We start from the raw sequence: 15,110 nt of genomic DNA, 5'->3' as shown, positions 1-15,110 counted from the left end.
TTTTAATTGTAATGGGCATAAGTTTTTTTCAGTTATCTTTAAGTGTAATGGGCATACTAATGTAAATAGTTGTTCCTGCTTTTTTTATTTTTTTTTTACTTTCTCCCCTCTTCTCTTTCCCCTTGTTCAGGTTTAAGAAATGTAGGCACAGCAATGTAAAAAAAAGATCTGGTTAAAAGAGCATGACAAAAGAAAAATTACTATGCTTTTTCTCATTCTTGGATAGGGGAATGAATGGGTTAAGGCCACTAGCTTAATCTGGTAACACGTTTTAAGAGAAACCAAGTAAATGAAAAAGAATATTGAAAAGTATAAGGCTAGAAAATGTTTTGTGTCTGATTCTCATGTCTCTAGTAGACAATCAAAGAGAAATGGCTTGGAGAAAATGTTTTCTGAAAGCATTCAAGTGTTTCCCCCAGCAGAGAGCTATATAGATAAGACAAAACCAGACAGCACTTAATAGAACCACAGGCTGTACCATGCGCCTTAGCATGGATAACCTTTCTTTTTGGTTAGCTTGAGTCTGTGTGTGTGTGTGTGTGTGTGTGTGTATGTGTGGCTGCCAGTTTGGAACATTTGTTCCTATCAGGAGGGCAAAACTTCAGCATTTGAAGATGTACATAGTTTTGTGTGTTGTTATTAAGTTAATAGATTTTTAGGAGGTATTAGTATGTGTGTGCATTTTGGTTTAGGGTTTTCAATAAAACAAAAAGTTCTGTAAGATATGACACAGGCTTAAATGGAAATAAGGAACAGCTATATAAAAGATTAACCTGACAAACAGTACATGCATGTAACACAAAAGGTGGAACTAGACATTTAACAAAAAAGCTGTTATACATAAAGGTGGGAATAATAATTTCTCAAGAATATGATGCTCTCTAAAATGTCTTTAAACATTAATGGTCTCACATATAAATACAAAAAAGAAAGAGTAGTGAACTATATTAAAAATGTAAAATGCAAATAGCTATCCTATAGGAGAGACACTTGGAAAAACTGCACATGTGAATTTGATAAAAAAGGCTTTTGAGATAGTTATACTTGGGACAAAAGAAGAGAGGACTACTTATATTAATTCTAACAAGAGCTTCAATAGCAATAGAAGAGGATAAAAAATATAATAATCGTAGATTTGTAGTACTAAGGGGCTACTGGCAAGGGAGGAGGATTACACTGGTATGCATTTATGTTCCAACAAAACTGATATAATGGAGCTTAAGAAAATTCTGGGAGAAATAATCAGCTTTCAGTAAGGAATATTTCTTATAGATGGGGACTGGAATTTGATTTGCAACAGTAAACATGTGTCTAGGGGCCCAAAATGGACAATATAACAAAGGAAGGCAGACTTTTAAAGAAATTTATGAAAACATTTGGTATGGAAGATGGGAATTCAGTACTAGGAGTTCAGAGTGAATTTACATTTTATTCCCCAAGATAAAGAAACTTGGCTAGGTTAGACAGAATTTACATTTCACAGGTGCTGTGCATTTAATAGAATGTCTTAATATGCACCCAATAACTATTTCCGATCATGCACACATAATTAAAATAAAAACACAGGGTAATGAAATAAAAATGAGACTCTGGTGCTTTCCGATCTATTTGCTGAAAAGAGAGGAATTTAAGGAATAAGCATTGGAGATTATTCAGGAACTATTAGATAAGATAGAAATTTCTTCTGAAAATATAACTAGAGAGTGGTATAAAATTAAAGTGGAGTTTAAACATAGGGTGGAAATAAAAAACAGGAAGATATGGTTAAGAAGTAACAAGAATTATTGAATTATTTAGAGGGACTGACAAATGATATTGCAAAATAGGGGGAATCTCACAGAACAAGAAGAGGAGCAACTGCAGAATGCTAAACAGAAAATAAGGGATTACCTCAATAATATGCAGGATTGCTGTTAAGCAACTGTTTTTTGATAATAACTCTAAAGAATAAAAATTTTTAGCGAAACAACTCAGGCAACAGAAAGTAGAAAGGGTTGTCACCAAGCTTAGGCAGCCTATAACAAGGAAGATAACAAGGGATCCTGTAGAAGTGTTAGAAATATTTCTGAAATTCTATGAAAGTCTATATAAAGCAGACAAATCTGGAAATCAAGAAAATACACAAATGGAAATGTTCAAGGCTAGAGGTAGAGGTGGCTCAATTACTAACAGGATAGGAGGAGATGAGATAAAAATGGTGAAGTATAACCAAGCTACAAGAAAGTCCACAGGAATAGATGGTATTCCTGTGGAAGTCTGGAAGCTAGGAGGGAAAAAAATGATAAAGATCTGGAGGGTTTTATTTAACAGTATTTTAAGAGGAGCAGAAGTACCAACATCCTGGAGGAAAGCTGTGTAGCTGTAATACCTAAAATGGGTAAAGATCCACTAAGATCCAGCTTCATACAGGCCTATTTCAATACTAAACAATGATTATAAAGTGTTTATGTCTATAATGGCTAAAGGAATGGCAAATGGAATGCCAACACTGATAGATATGGATCAATGTTGTTTTGTGAAAGGGTGGCAAACATTTAATTTGCCAACATTAACAGAACACTGATGATCTACAGAGAAGCAGAATGTAAGAAAATACCTCAGTTGTTGGTGGGATATCATGAAAAGAAAGCATTTGGCAGAGTAAGCTGGGACTTTATGAGCAAAGCAATGGAAACATTTGCATTCCTTGATAAAATTATAAGGCTGATTAGGAGGCTATATAAGGGATCAGAGGTGAGAATTCGTGTGGATGGGATCCTCTCTGATAATCTCTGTTTGAACCAAGGAACCCGCAGGGGTGTCCTCTCTCCCCTTTATTTGCATTATATTTAGAACCATTGTCAAAGAATACAAGTGACTGAGAAATTCAAGACTTTAACTGGTGTGGTAGTCACTGGCTCTAGGTGCAGATGACATTATTTTATACTAGACAAAACCAGTAAGGGCAAAAGTGTTGTGGAACATATTGAGACAGTTTCAAATCTTTTCAGGATACAAAATTAATGAAGCTAAAACAAAGGCACTAGCGATAAATTCTGTACCCACATATGAATTGGTTCAGCAATATCCATACTTATGGGGACATGATAAAATGAAGTATTTAGGAGTATGGATTAAAAATGATTCCGTTGTGTGGCAGCTAAGGGTATGTGGGGAAGAGACTAAACAAAAGATAATACAAAAACAGAGAAAATGGAAGATCTGTTATATGCTTATTGATAGTAAGATACAAGCAATTAAAATGTTTTTCATCCCTTTAGTCTTATACACAGGTCAGGCATATTTTTATCAACCAGGGAAGTTGTGTATAGCAATTAATAAAGAGCTGAAGGATTTTATCTGGGAGGGAAGATGGCAAGAGTCAAGTGGGATAATCTTATTCTTCCAACAAAACAGGGCAGATTGGGATTACCCAATTTGAAAGGGTACTTCAGAATAATACAGTTAAGGCTCCTATACATAGAACAAACTGAAAATTATACTTCATGGAAAGAGATGATAATGAAATGGGGGGGGTGCTCAAGAAAGAAGACGAGACTGGGATTTTGGATGCAGATCTTTAAGGAGAATAACAATAATCACACAGAATATTATATTAATAAAGTAGCAGAAATTATTCTAAGAACTAAGCCAACACTGGAATGGAGAAAGGAGATTCTGGCGATAGGGACGACTGCAATTATGATTACAGATAATAGGCAAGAGGGGGATGGAATTTATTGGAGAAAACTGGTAAAGGAACCACGGTATGGAGAGTAAATAACTAATGAGGGAATGATAATAGACTGGGAAGATTCCAAGAATTTATTTGGACTGCAGTTTAGAGACTGCCCTCCCTATCAAGGACTGATATCACAGAGTATTGGCAAAGAGAAAGAAATATGGGGATCGTAAATTAAAGATCAGCATTGGCAGAGTTTTTAGTAAAATCTAGAACAGGGGATGCCATTAAGAAATGAATAATTAGTACAGCATATAAAATATTGCATGATAACTATAATAATCAATCAGAGGATGTCAGAAAACATTGTGAAGAAAGATTCAATAAGCAATACACAAAAACAATGGGGGGATATATATGCACGTCTCCCAAATATGCAACAAAGTCTAAAAGATTTAGGATCTTTGCTTGGAAGTGTTTACATAGGTATTTTTAAACCCCAAGTAGAATTCAAAGAATTTTTCCTCAGGTAGACAGCAAATGCTGGAGGTGTGATATGGAAGAAAGAGGTAACTGGGAGCATATTTTCTGGGAGTGTAATAAGTTGGCAGACTTTAAAGATTCCCTGCAGACTGGTCTGTTGGAGATACTGGGTGAGCAAATTTGTGTAAATAACCAAATTTTTTTTTAGCTATGATACAGAATCGGAATTGCCTAGATTGGGTTGGTATGGTTTATTTTCATGTATATGAATGTATAATTGCCTATGTCATACGTTATTAATTTAATAAAGATGTTTTTTGTTAAAAACAGAACCAAGTGGTTGTTAGCTTAGTACACACCTATGAACCTATGACACCAAGCAAAATGAACATAGGAAAATTACCTATCTACCAGAGTCTGCACATAAGATACTGCCTTTAAGAGGAAGACACCCCTAAATCAGTAATGAAGCCAGCATCAATATCCCCACATAGGAACTTGACTTTAGAGGATTGCATATACCTAATATTACTACAAAAGGAATTGTAAGGGTGTTGGGTAGCAATGAAATGAAGAGTGAATGTTTTTTTTTTTTTTTTTGCTTTCATACTATAAGAACAATGTGTCAATTTTTTTGCTTTCATACTAGTAGTACACTGTACCAACAGTTCCAGAAGACTCTAACAATGGAGTTAAGAGCATTTAAGTGGTGAAAGCTAAGGCAAAGGAACACTTTTTATTTTACAATATAATTTATTCACATCTATGACTTTCTAAATTTTAGAAAAGAGATACTGGATGATTTGGCACATACCAATGTAAAAACATGGGAACATGATGCTGAATGCTAGTCACTTCCAGGGTCAATACTTAAAGTCAGAGGAGGAAATCAGGTGGCTAATACACAGTGCTAGGACAGCAAGCTTTCATTTGTACTGCATTAAAATGAAAACAGTAGCAATTTACTTACCATAATGCTGGATCCTTTCATTTGTAAATGTCCAGTATGACTTGTGGAACCCCAAGCCAATTGTCAGCACTGAGCCAGCAAAAGTAGTATTCCAGCCTTGAGCACCTTTAAATTTTTCCATGCCATAATGCATCATCTTGAAAAGCATCTGCATATCTCATTTGCCATTGCAGCATTAAGATGTGCTTGCAATCACATCTGAATGCTGAAGCATTCCGCATTCAGATGTGGCTGCAATCAGCTCCAAGGCCAAGTGCTCCACCTCTTAAATAACATTTGAAGTAGCTAACATATCTTCATTATTCAATACTCTTTTGTCATATTTCATTCATCATCATCATCAATCCCCTTTTCCCATTTTTTCCCTTTTTTTTCTACAGGGGATTGGGGTGTTGTGTCAGCTGTTGCCATCTCTCTCTATTCAATGCCAGTTTCCAACTTTTTTGATAGTGATGCTTAACTGCTGCAGGTCATTTCTCACACAATCCATCTTTTTGTCAGACACTTTTGCCTTCTTCCTGCCTGCCCCAAATCTTTACTAGATTGTTTTCTGCTTTTCTGCATATGTGTCCAAACCATCATAATCTGTTCTTTGACCTTCTCTGCAAATGGATCCACTTTGGTTTCTGCTCTGATGTCCTTAATTCTTCATCTGTCCCACAGTGTACAACCTACCACTTGTCTTAGTCACTTCATCTCCATCAACTTTAGCTTCCTCAACTGCTCTGCCTTTACTGCACAGGTTTCTGTCCCACACAGTAGTACTGTTCTCAGCACTGTTTTGTACATCTTACTTTTCAGCTTATTTAGCATTCTTCTGACATACACTACCCCTGCCACTCTGCACCAGTTGGCTGCAGTCCTTCTGATTCTAGCTTTGAAGTCATCATTCAGACTCCCCTTTTCCTCCACCACCACCCCTCTCAGATACTCAAAACAGTTAATATGTTCCATTATTTCACTTCTGTCTCAATTTTCAGCTTCTACTGATTTCCCCCATTTGCTGCTACTACAACATTGCTTCATCCCATGTGAACTCCAGTTTTGCATTCCATTCTCCTGTCCTTTGAAGTTCTTGCTCAGAGTCTGTCTCTAATGCCATATCTTCTGCGTACAGTAAATTTGATGACCTGACCCTCCAAGCTGTTTGCTGATACAGTCCATCACCAGTATGAATAGCAATGAGCTCAGAGCTGAATCCTGATGCACAACCACTCCCACTGGGAACACCTCTGTGAGACTGAACACTGCTCTTACTTGTGTCATTGGGTCCTTGTACATAGCCTGTGTTTCTGGGAGCTTTCTTGAACCTTGTCATATGCTTTCTCCAATTATAGGAATGCCCAGTTGGACTCTTTCCTCACCTCTAGCTACTTCTCAACTATCTGTTTCAATGAAAACTTCTGGTCAGTTGTTCTGCATCCTGATCTGAACCTGAACTGCTTATCTCCCATGTTATTTTCTACTCTTCTGCGCAGTCATTTATCAATCACCCTCTCCAGAACTTTCATTCAGTATGACAAGAAACCTCTCTACTGCCCATAGTTGTCTCCCCTTGGTGCTTGTACACTGGCATGAGTATGCTTATTCTTCAGTCATCTGGGATATGCCTTTCTCCCTATACTGCTATGAGTACCATCAGGAGCCATTTCTCCCCTTTCTCAAGAAACATCTTGATCATATCTGCTCTGACCTCATCTCAGCCTGCTGCTTTTTTTGTTTTACTTCATTTTCCTTAGTGCTGTTCTTACTTCTTCTAGGGTAAGCACCTCCTCTTCTTTCATCATAGGCTGTGTCTCGGGCAGTAAAGCGTCTGTGCTGTTTTCTTCATTCAGAAGCAGCTGAAAGTAATCCTTACACCTGCCTTTGATTTCCTTTGGGCTGGTGAGCAGGTTATTGGCACTCCTTACGAAGGGTGTTTGACTACTTTCGTTATCTTTCTGTCTTTGCCTTGCAAAAAAGAAGTTATCTACTCACCATAATGTTCCATGTATGAAGTCCATCTCGCCAAACATTATTACATGTGGGTTCGGAGCCGATCCTCGTCTCTGACTCGGACGCTTAGAAAGCCTGAAAACTTCTGAATGGCTCGTGGCTAATAGGTATCCCATGAAGCATGCACACATTCCCCAGATCTTGTTTGCTACTAGTCTACCAGAATCAGACATGAAAAAGGAACAAAGGTCCGGAAGAATAAACTGTAATAAAAGGAGCCCTTGTGGCAAAACCCACTGTAGAAAGGGAAAAACTGTGTCCAGATCCTCCAGGAAGGGGGCTGATGGATGGGTTCATAATAATGTTCGGCGAGATGGACTATACACATGGAACGTTATAGTGAGTACATAACTTCTTTATGTTATGTAGTCCTATCTCACCTCCATTATTACATGTGGGACAGCATCCCTAGCATCTTGAATGGGTGGCTCACTGGAAGATACTCCTGAGTACCGTGGAACCAAACTAAGCTCTACCCCTGGAAGTTAAATCCAATTTATAATGGGAAATGAAGGTATGAGGGGTAGCCCATGTTGCTGCTGCACAAATACTATCAATAGGTGTCCTGGCTAGGAAAGCAGCAGAAGTAGAGAAAGACCTGGTGGAATGTGCTTTAACTTTAAAGGGTAACTCCTTTCCTTGAGAACTGTAAATAAAGGAAATACAACTAGAGATCCAGTTCGAAAGTGTAACCTTGGAAACTGGCAAGCCCATTCTCGCCTCAGCAAAAATAAACAGCTGTTCTGATTTTCTAAATTCTTTGGCCCGGTGGATATAGAAACCTAGTTGCCTGTGTACATCCAACTTGTGGAATGTATACTCTGCTTTGTTGGAGTGATTAGGGAAGAACACTGGCAATTCAATTGTTTGGTTTAAGTGAAATTGAGAACAGACTTTAGGAATAAAAGAAGGGTTGGTCCGGAGACAGACCCTATCTTTGTGAAAAATTAAGTATGGAGGTTTAACAGACAGAGCTTGTAATTCAGAAACTCACCTGGCTGAGGTTATTGCTACCAGAAAGAGTCTTCCAAGACAAACTTCAATTGACAACTATGGGCTGGTTCAAAGGGTGGCAGAGTAAGTCTAGACAGAACTAGATTCAGGTCCCAAGGTGGAATGGGGTCTTGCACAGGAGGTCTTAAAATCATGGAACCCTTAAGAAAGGATTTGCACAGTTTGTGAGACATAAGACTGGAATCATTAATCCCCACATGAAAATTAGATATTGCTGCTAGTTGAACTCGGAGTGTAGCAGCCGCTGAACCTTGGTGAAAGAGTTCAGAAAGAAACTCTAGAACAATAGTAATGGGAGCTGTAAATGGATCAACTTCTGTACTGTGTGCCCATATGGAAAATCTCTTCCATTTACTATGATACAATTTTCTGGTCGAAGGCTTGTGAGAAGAGGTTATTACCAATAATATGAGTTACAGCTGGAGACAATTCATGAAGCCTGACTAGATATGGAACTGGAACAGCCATGCTGTCAGTTTGAGAGTGTGGAGACTGGGGTGAAGAGAATCTGACGTGTGTCAGGAGGTCTGGCACTGGGTCCAGCATGGGCAGTCCAACAGGTGAGGCCTGAGAAAAGGGAACCAAATCTGATGAGGCCAGTAAGGGGTGATGAGGATCATCTTGCTTCCCAACAGCATTGCTTTCTGTATGACCTTGGGGATAAGTGGATAAGGAGGAAAAGTATAAAGGAGTTCCGGGGGGCAATCGTGGACTAGTGCATCTCTTGGAGACTCCCCCAGAGGGGGGATGAGGGAGAAAAAGGTGCTGCATTTGGTGTTGATGAGACCGGCAAAGAGGTCGCAGCAGGGTTGTCCTCACTTGTGAAAGATCATACTGGCTATTTTATGGTTCAAGGACCATTCATGACGTAACAAAATTGCCCTGTTTAGCTTGTCCGCTATTACGCTGGAAGTCCCCTGGATGTGCGTTGCAATGAGAAAGCGTTGGGAAGAAATCGCCCAATCCCAAACTCGCATGGCCTCTCGACATAAGGGGTATGATCTGGTCTCCCCTTGTTTGTTTAGATACCAGACAACCGACAGAGAAAGTCATGAAGTGCTTGCAACGCTAGAAGCGCCGCCCTCATCTCTAGGACACTGATATGCAGATGGGCCTCCTGCTCTTGCCATGTGCCTTGGACAGTCCTGCCAAGATAATGCCCCACCACCCTATCTGAGAGGCATCCGAGGTCACAGTGGCAACGGGTTGGTGCGGTACAAAGGGAGAACCTGTGGTAAGATGACCTGGTTGAATCCACCAGCGTAGGTCCTTTTTGCAAGAATATGTAATCAGGATCTGATAATGTAGAGGCAACTGTTAAAACGGCCACTGGGATGACAGGAGCCATTGGAGTATTCTCGTATGTAGCCTTGCTAAAGGTACCAAGGTTATGGTTGATGCCATAGTCCCGAGAAGCTGCAGGCAGTCTGGCTGTCATCTCAACCGTGTCTATGTTTGCTCCTATAAAAGTTACAGACTGAGTGGGCAAAAAAGAAGATTTTTCCCAGTTTATTGAGATTCCCAACTGGGAACAGAGCTTGATTGTGGGATCTCTCGATTGAATTAGGCCAAGCCTGGTGGTGGTGGTCAGGAGCCAATCATCCAGGTATGGAAAGACTTGGATTCCCTGGTGCCGCAAATGAGCTGTGTCTACTGCCATGCACTTGGTGAACACCCAAGGGGCTGTGGTGAGACCAAAGGGCAGCGCCCAAAACTGGTAATGATTGGCTCCTAGCCAGAAGCGTAGGTAGCTCCTTGATGCTTTGTCCATCATGTGGTAGTAGGCATCCTGGAGATCTATTGAGCACATCCAGCTGTCTCTCCCCAACAAAGGGAGTATGGATTGTAGAGTGACCATTCGGAACCTGGAATTCTTTACACGCTCGTTTCACCTGCTGAGGTCTAGGATGAGTCTCCAGTCTCCTGTTCTTTTTGGAACTAAAAAGAACCTGGAGTATGTTCCAAATCCTGTCTGGTCTGTTCGAACCTTTTGGATGGCTCTTTTTAGTAGCAGCTTTTCTATCTTTATAGCTGCTTGATCCCTGTGATTGGGTGGCACATCTGGGATCCTTTTGGGAGGGCGTGGTGGATGGGAAAAGGGTATAGAGTAACCTCTGGTAATGATGTCTTGTACCCACTTGTCTCGAGTGAGATTTAGCCAGGCTTCTGGGTACAAGGACAGGCGACCCCCGACCGGCTCGAGACGCACAGTCGGGTTCCACATCAGGAACGCTGATAGGGACTGTCACAAAAGGAATCGTGACCTCCCTGATTTTGTGGGCCCCCTCTGCCTCTAGGACGTCTACCATTATTTCCTCCTCCCCTGCCTCTGAAGGAGGAATCATCTTGTGTGTCCTGGAAAGGTCTCTGTGATTTCTTGAACCACATTTTGCCGCTCTTCTGACCTTTAGGGTAAGGTCTAGAAGGAATGGTAAAACGGACTCCCAAGGTAGAGGGAGTCTTTCCATCCTGCTCACACCTGGTGAGGGTATCTTTCACCTTGGGTCCAAAAAAGAGAGGATCCATCCATGGGAGCATTGGTGAATGTAGACTTGAAAGGCTCAGCAAAGTTGCAGAGACGCATCCAGGAATGTCTCCTTAATGAGACTCAAGAACCCGCCGCCCTACTTGCACTATCAGCTGCATATGAGATAAGTCGCATGGAGGAGTTAACAATAGATGTGAGGGTAGCCAACTGAGCCGACACTGTAGATGGGACTGCTTCAGTCAAGGGACCCTGAAGAGTATCTCCTAACTCCTTTAGGAGATCTCTCTGAAGTCTCATAAAATGTGATAGATCATCAATCGGAGTGTAAAAGCCGCTGAAGAGAAGATACGCTTCCCATACCTATCCATCGTTCGGGATTCCTTGTTAGGTGGATGGATAGAAGTAGTCTCTGCTAGCTCCTTCTTAGTGGCCGCCGACACCAGCATGGCATCAACAGGTAAACCCTTAGATAAAAACTCTTTGTCCTTAGGGGTGGAGAGAAATTTATTTGGCCTCCTGGGGACCAGTTCCACGGCATCGGGAGTTTGCCATGCCTTCTGACTCACAAGATCTAGCAATTCATCAAATGGAGGAGACACCCATGAAGCTGAGGGTTGAGACCCAAAAGCCTTCAGGTACACTGACTCCTGATCGAAAGGGGGTAACGGTGGGCCAGACGCCTCTCTGCCTGAGGATCTCCAAAATGTCTGCAAAGAAGACATCTTCAGAGGATGACTTAGGGGACCCTTCCGACTCATCGAGGTCAGTGTCAGATGTGACAGACTCATCAGGGGAGTCGACATGCTTCCTCTTACATGATCTCTTCCAAGGGGGCTCCTCAGTGGGGTCTTCTGGGGAGGTCTCGGAAGATCGGGGCCACCCAAATGGGGGTCCTGAGTCTGTGAGTCTCTACCATCCCGGGGGAGAGAGGATGCTGAGACCGTAGTCGGCGCTTGAGGGAGTATAGCATCGGTACTCCTATGTGGTATGGATGAACTATCCAACATGCTCCTCATCTTCACGAAAACAGATTCCTCTGACTCCGAACGACGCCCCTGCTCCGTGGAGAGCGTAGGAGCTGATGGTTCCAAAGGAATTGACTCCGAGAATGATGTAGGGTCCAAGCTCACTCGGGCCGACGCACCAAGAGGAAGACTGCACCGAAGAGGTTTAGTTCCAAGTGTCCCCCTCGGCCCTGACCGAAGAGCTTCAGACCATAGACACTTTGGACGGCGCCGACAGTGTCGGAGCGGGGCTCGGCTCTGAGAATACCACCTGGGGTGCTGGAGCCGAGGACACCACTGTAGTCAGTACTGACAGCATCGGCTCCAAAGGCCCAACCTGGGTTGGAGGAGGAAAAAGAGCAGGGTCGGTAACAGGAGTCGGCTCTGAGACAGAAGTGGTCGAGCCGATAAAAATTTTGGCAAGGCTGACGACTAAAGGAGTCAGAGCACCACTCTCTCGATGTCTTCTTCAGAAAAGCTCCGAGAGGATCTGGAGGACAGTGTTGGAGATCTCGCTCTCTGTAATATAGGTGATTTTAAAGTAGGGGAGACCAGTGGAATGTCTGTAGACTGGCTCCGAAGAGGACTGCTAGTGATCGGCACCGAAGCACTGGGTGCCAACACTGCAATGTCCGTGTCCAGAATCTCAATTGGCTCCAAGGACAGTGGAGCCGAAGAGACAGAGACCATCTCCGATTTAGGTAACTTCTGTGGAGGTTTAGAGACAGAAGTTGAGGCTGGAGAAGGCCTTTTGAAGGTCTTGCCCCTATCTTTACTGGAAAAATGTGACCTAGTAGAGGAGGACGAACTGGCAAGGTCTTCCTCGAAAGAAGGTTTTAACAATACTTTTAGAATCAACTTATTCTTCCATTCCTAGAGCACTCTAGGACTAAAGGAATGGCAAAAGAGACAAGTCTCTTGAAGATGTATGGCCCCTAAACAGTACACACAAACGCTATGTCCATCGGTGATGGACATTTATTGGGAGCATTTAGTACACTTTTTAAATCCTGACTGTTTATGCTCTTTATGTTCTTTAGACATAATGGCAGTCTCAATAGGAGATAGAAGAGAAAAAACAACACACTCACTCAACAAGAGAGGAACTAAATCCTTTAACTTAAACAGATCTAGCCCAACTTCTCAAAACAAACAACCAAGGGAAGTTTTACTAGGTTCTGTAACTTAAACGAACCTAGTGTAAAGGAAAAGAGAACAGACTAATACCTCTAAATAAAATGGTTTAGTCAAACGCACACACTCACGGGAACACACACAAAAAAGGCCAACAGGCCCAAAATTTTATAGCAGAAAAAGTCAGATCCAGGAAAAAGTCAAGTCCGGTTAAACTGACATAATCGGTTATCACAATAAGGCTAACAGCAATAAGAAAAGCACTTCACATGAAGTTAAAAACTTCTAACAAGCAGAATAATAAAGAACTAAATCACTTGGCCACGGCCAACCAAAAGAAGCTTCCAACTGAAGACGCGGCAAACAAGATCAGGGGAATGTGCACATGCATCATGGGATACCTATTAGCCACGAGCCAATCAGAAGTTTTCAGGCTTTCTAAGCGGCCGAGTCGGAGCCGAGGATCGGCTCCGAACCAACATGTAATAATGGAGGCGAGATAGGACTACATAACATCTGACAGTTTCTTTATGCCATCTACACAGTCACTTTACTGAAGACTGTACAGTGCCTCTGATGCCAAGTTCTTTGTTACTGCAACTCCTCTCTTAGTCGCTTTGTTAGCCACCCAGTACTCCTTCTTTGCCTGGTCCTTCTTTTATATCTCTCACTTTTTTTCTGCATTACTACTTTCTTTTGATGATTTTCTGGACTTCTACATTCCCCGACCAGCTTTCCTTATGTACCTATTTTTATACCTGGCTCAGCCACATACCTCTTCTGCAGTCCTTATACATGCTGCTTTGAGGCACTGTCATTCTTCTACTATTCCAACTATCATCTCTTCGTCATCTTCTTCTTGACATGCTACAGCCCTGAGTAATTCCTTGAATTCTTATGCTTTCTCCAGAAAACTTCCAATTCTTCAGCCTAGTCTCTGCTGACCTTAGAGCCTTCTCTGACTACTGCATGGAGATGACTGTGGCAACCTGTGGTTTATGCTGTGGGCTATCTGTTTCAGAGGATGACTTAGCAATTGCTGATTCTACCCCAGTGCCCTTTACTTACTAGGTTTGGCCACTCTTCTATTTGATCTTCTGACTGTCTCTCTTACTGAGCCATGTGTGGACCACCATCAAACCATTTGCCAGACAGAAATCTAGAATGGCCTTTTGTTCCTACTCCTGTTGCCCCACTCATGCTGAGCAAGGAAATCCTCAGAGACTGTTCTGTCTGTTCTGATATGTGCATTCAGGTCACCCATTATCAACACCAATTCATGCTGTCCTGCTTGATCTAGAAAGCCTTGCAACTGCTGTCTGAATGCACTCTTTTCTTCATTATCACAATCTTGCTTTCAAGCATAAGCTATGATTATTAATAGTGCCCTAGTCTTACACTGGAGTCTGACTGCCATGAGTCTATCACTAATTCTGATGATATCTCTCACTGTCTTCTAAAGCCAATCCCTCACCACAATCCCCTCACCATTTCTAGTTTGTCCTCCTCCTATGTAGTAGACAATGGACTCCAAGCCAAGTGGCTTTGCTGCACTGCCCTTCCATCTTGTCTTCTAGATACATGGGACGTCCAGCCTCCTCCTTATCATGTCATCCACTTCCAAGCTGTGTCCTGTCAGTGAACCTACAATGAATGTAGCATTTATTACTTCACGTTTGGCAGGTTGATTGTCTTTACATCCAGTTTTCGCTCAACAAAGCAATCTCAGGTAACCAAAATGGGCAACTGGACAGCCAGTAGCTTATTGACCCAGGGCTATGGGGCTTTATGGTAGGTACATGCTGGTCAAGAGACACACACACACTACTCCCACCATTAGCATGGATCCCTATTGTAGATCAGAGTAGCCCAGATCCTCAACCCGCTTATTTCTGGCAAAAATTCATGCCCATTTGATGACATTAGTCAACAAACCAAATCACACAGAGCAATTTTTACACCATCAAGTGGCTAGACCTGACACAGCTATCTTGCGTATACTGTGCACTGCAGTTGATGCCCAAAGTGGTTGGTCTATATAACTCTTCCCCTTATAGGGCACTTTCTAGAGTCTGGGCTGCTGCCCAAATCTCCATGAGAGGAACCCCAAAAAGACCCAGGGAAAACAAGCAAACTCCACACAGCCAATGGCCTAAGGTCAGAATCAAACCTTGTACATGTGATGTGAAGACCTTAACCATTATGCCAGCTTTGACATATTTCATTGTTCTTTCTCTATTTGAACTCCTTTCTAAACTATATTTTATCTGTTTTCCCATCCCCTCAGTACACAGGTGTTAGGCCTACTAGACTTAATAAAAAAAAAAATAGGAAAGCTTTCAAACATCACCCATATGTAGC

The 15,110-nt window shown here is 41.8% G+C and overlaps 1 protein-coding gene across 2 annotated transcripts in view; it reads right to left on the bottom strand.

Annotated features, from left to right (window-relative positions):
* The window catches only part of DYNC2H1 (dynein cytoplasmic 2 heavy chain 1), a 6,555,988-nt gene that overhangs the window by 1,962,924 nt on the left and 4,577,954 nt on the right, over window positions 1–15,110 (bottom strand). The gene's annotated exons all lie outside the window — the stretch shown is intronic.

The sequence above is a fragment of the Protopterus annectens genome, chromosome 5.part0 (genome assembly GCF_019279795.1).
Source record: "Protopterus annectens isolate FY-2018-M chromosome 5.part0, PAN1.0, whole genome shotgun sequence".
NCBI lineage: Eukaryota > Metazoa > Chordata > Ceratodontiformes > Protopteridae > Protopterus > Protopterus annectens.
The sequence above is the reverse complement of the archived record's forward strand: the minus strand, read 5'-3'. Positions and strand labels throughout refer to the sequence as shown.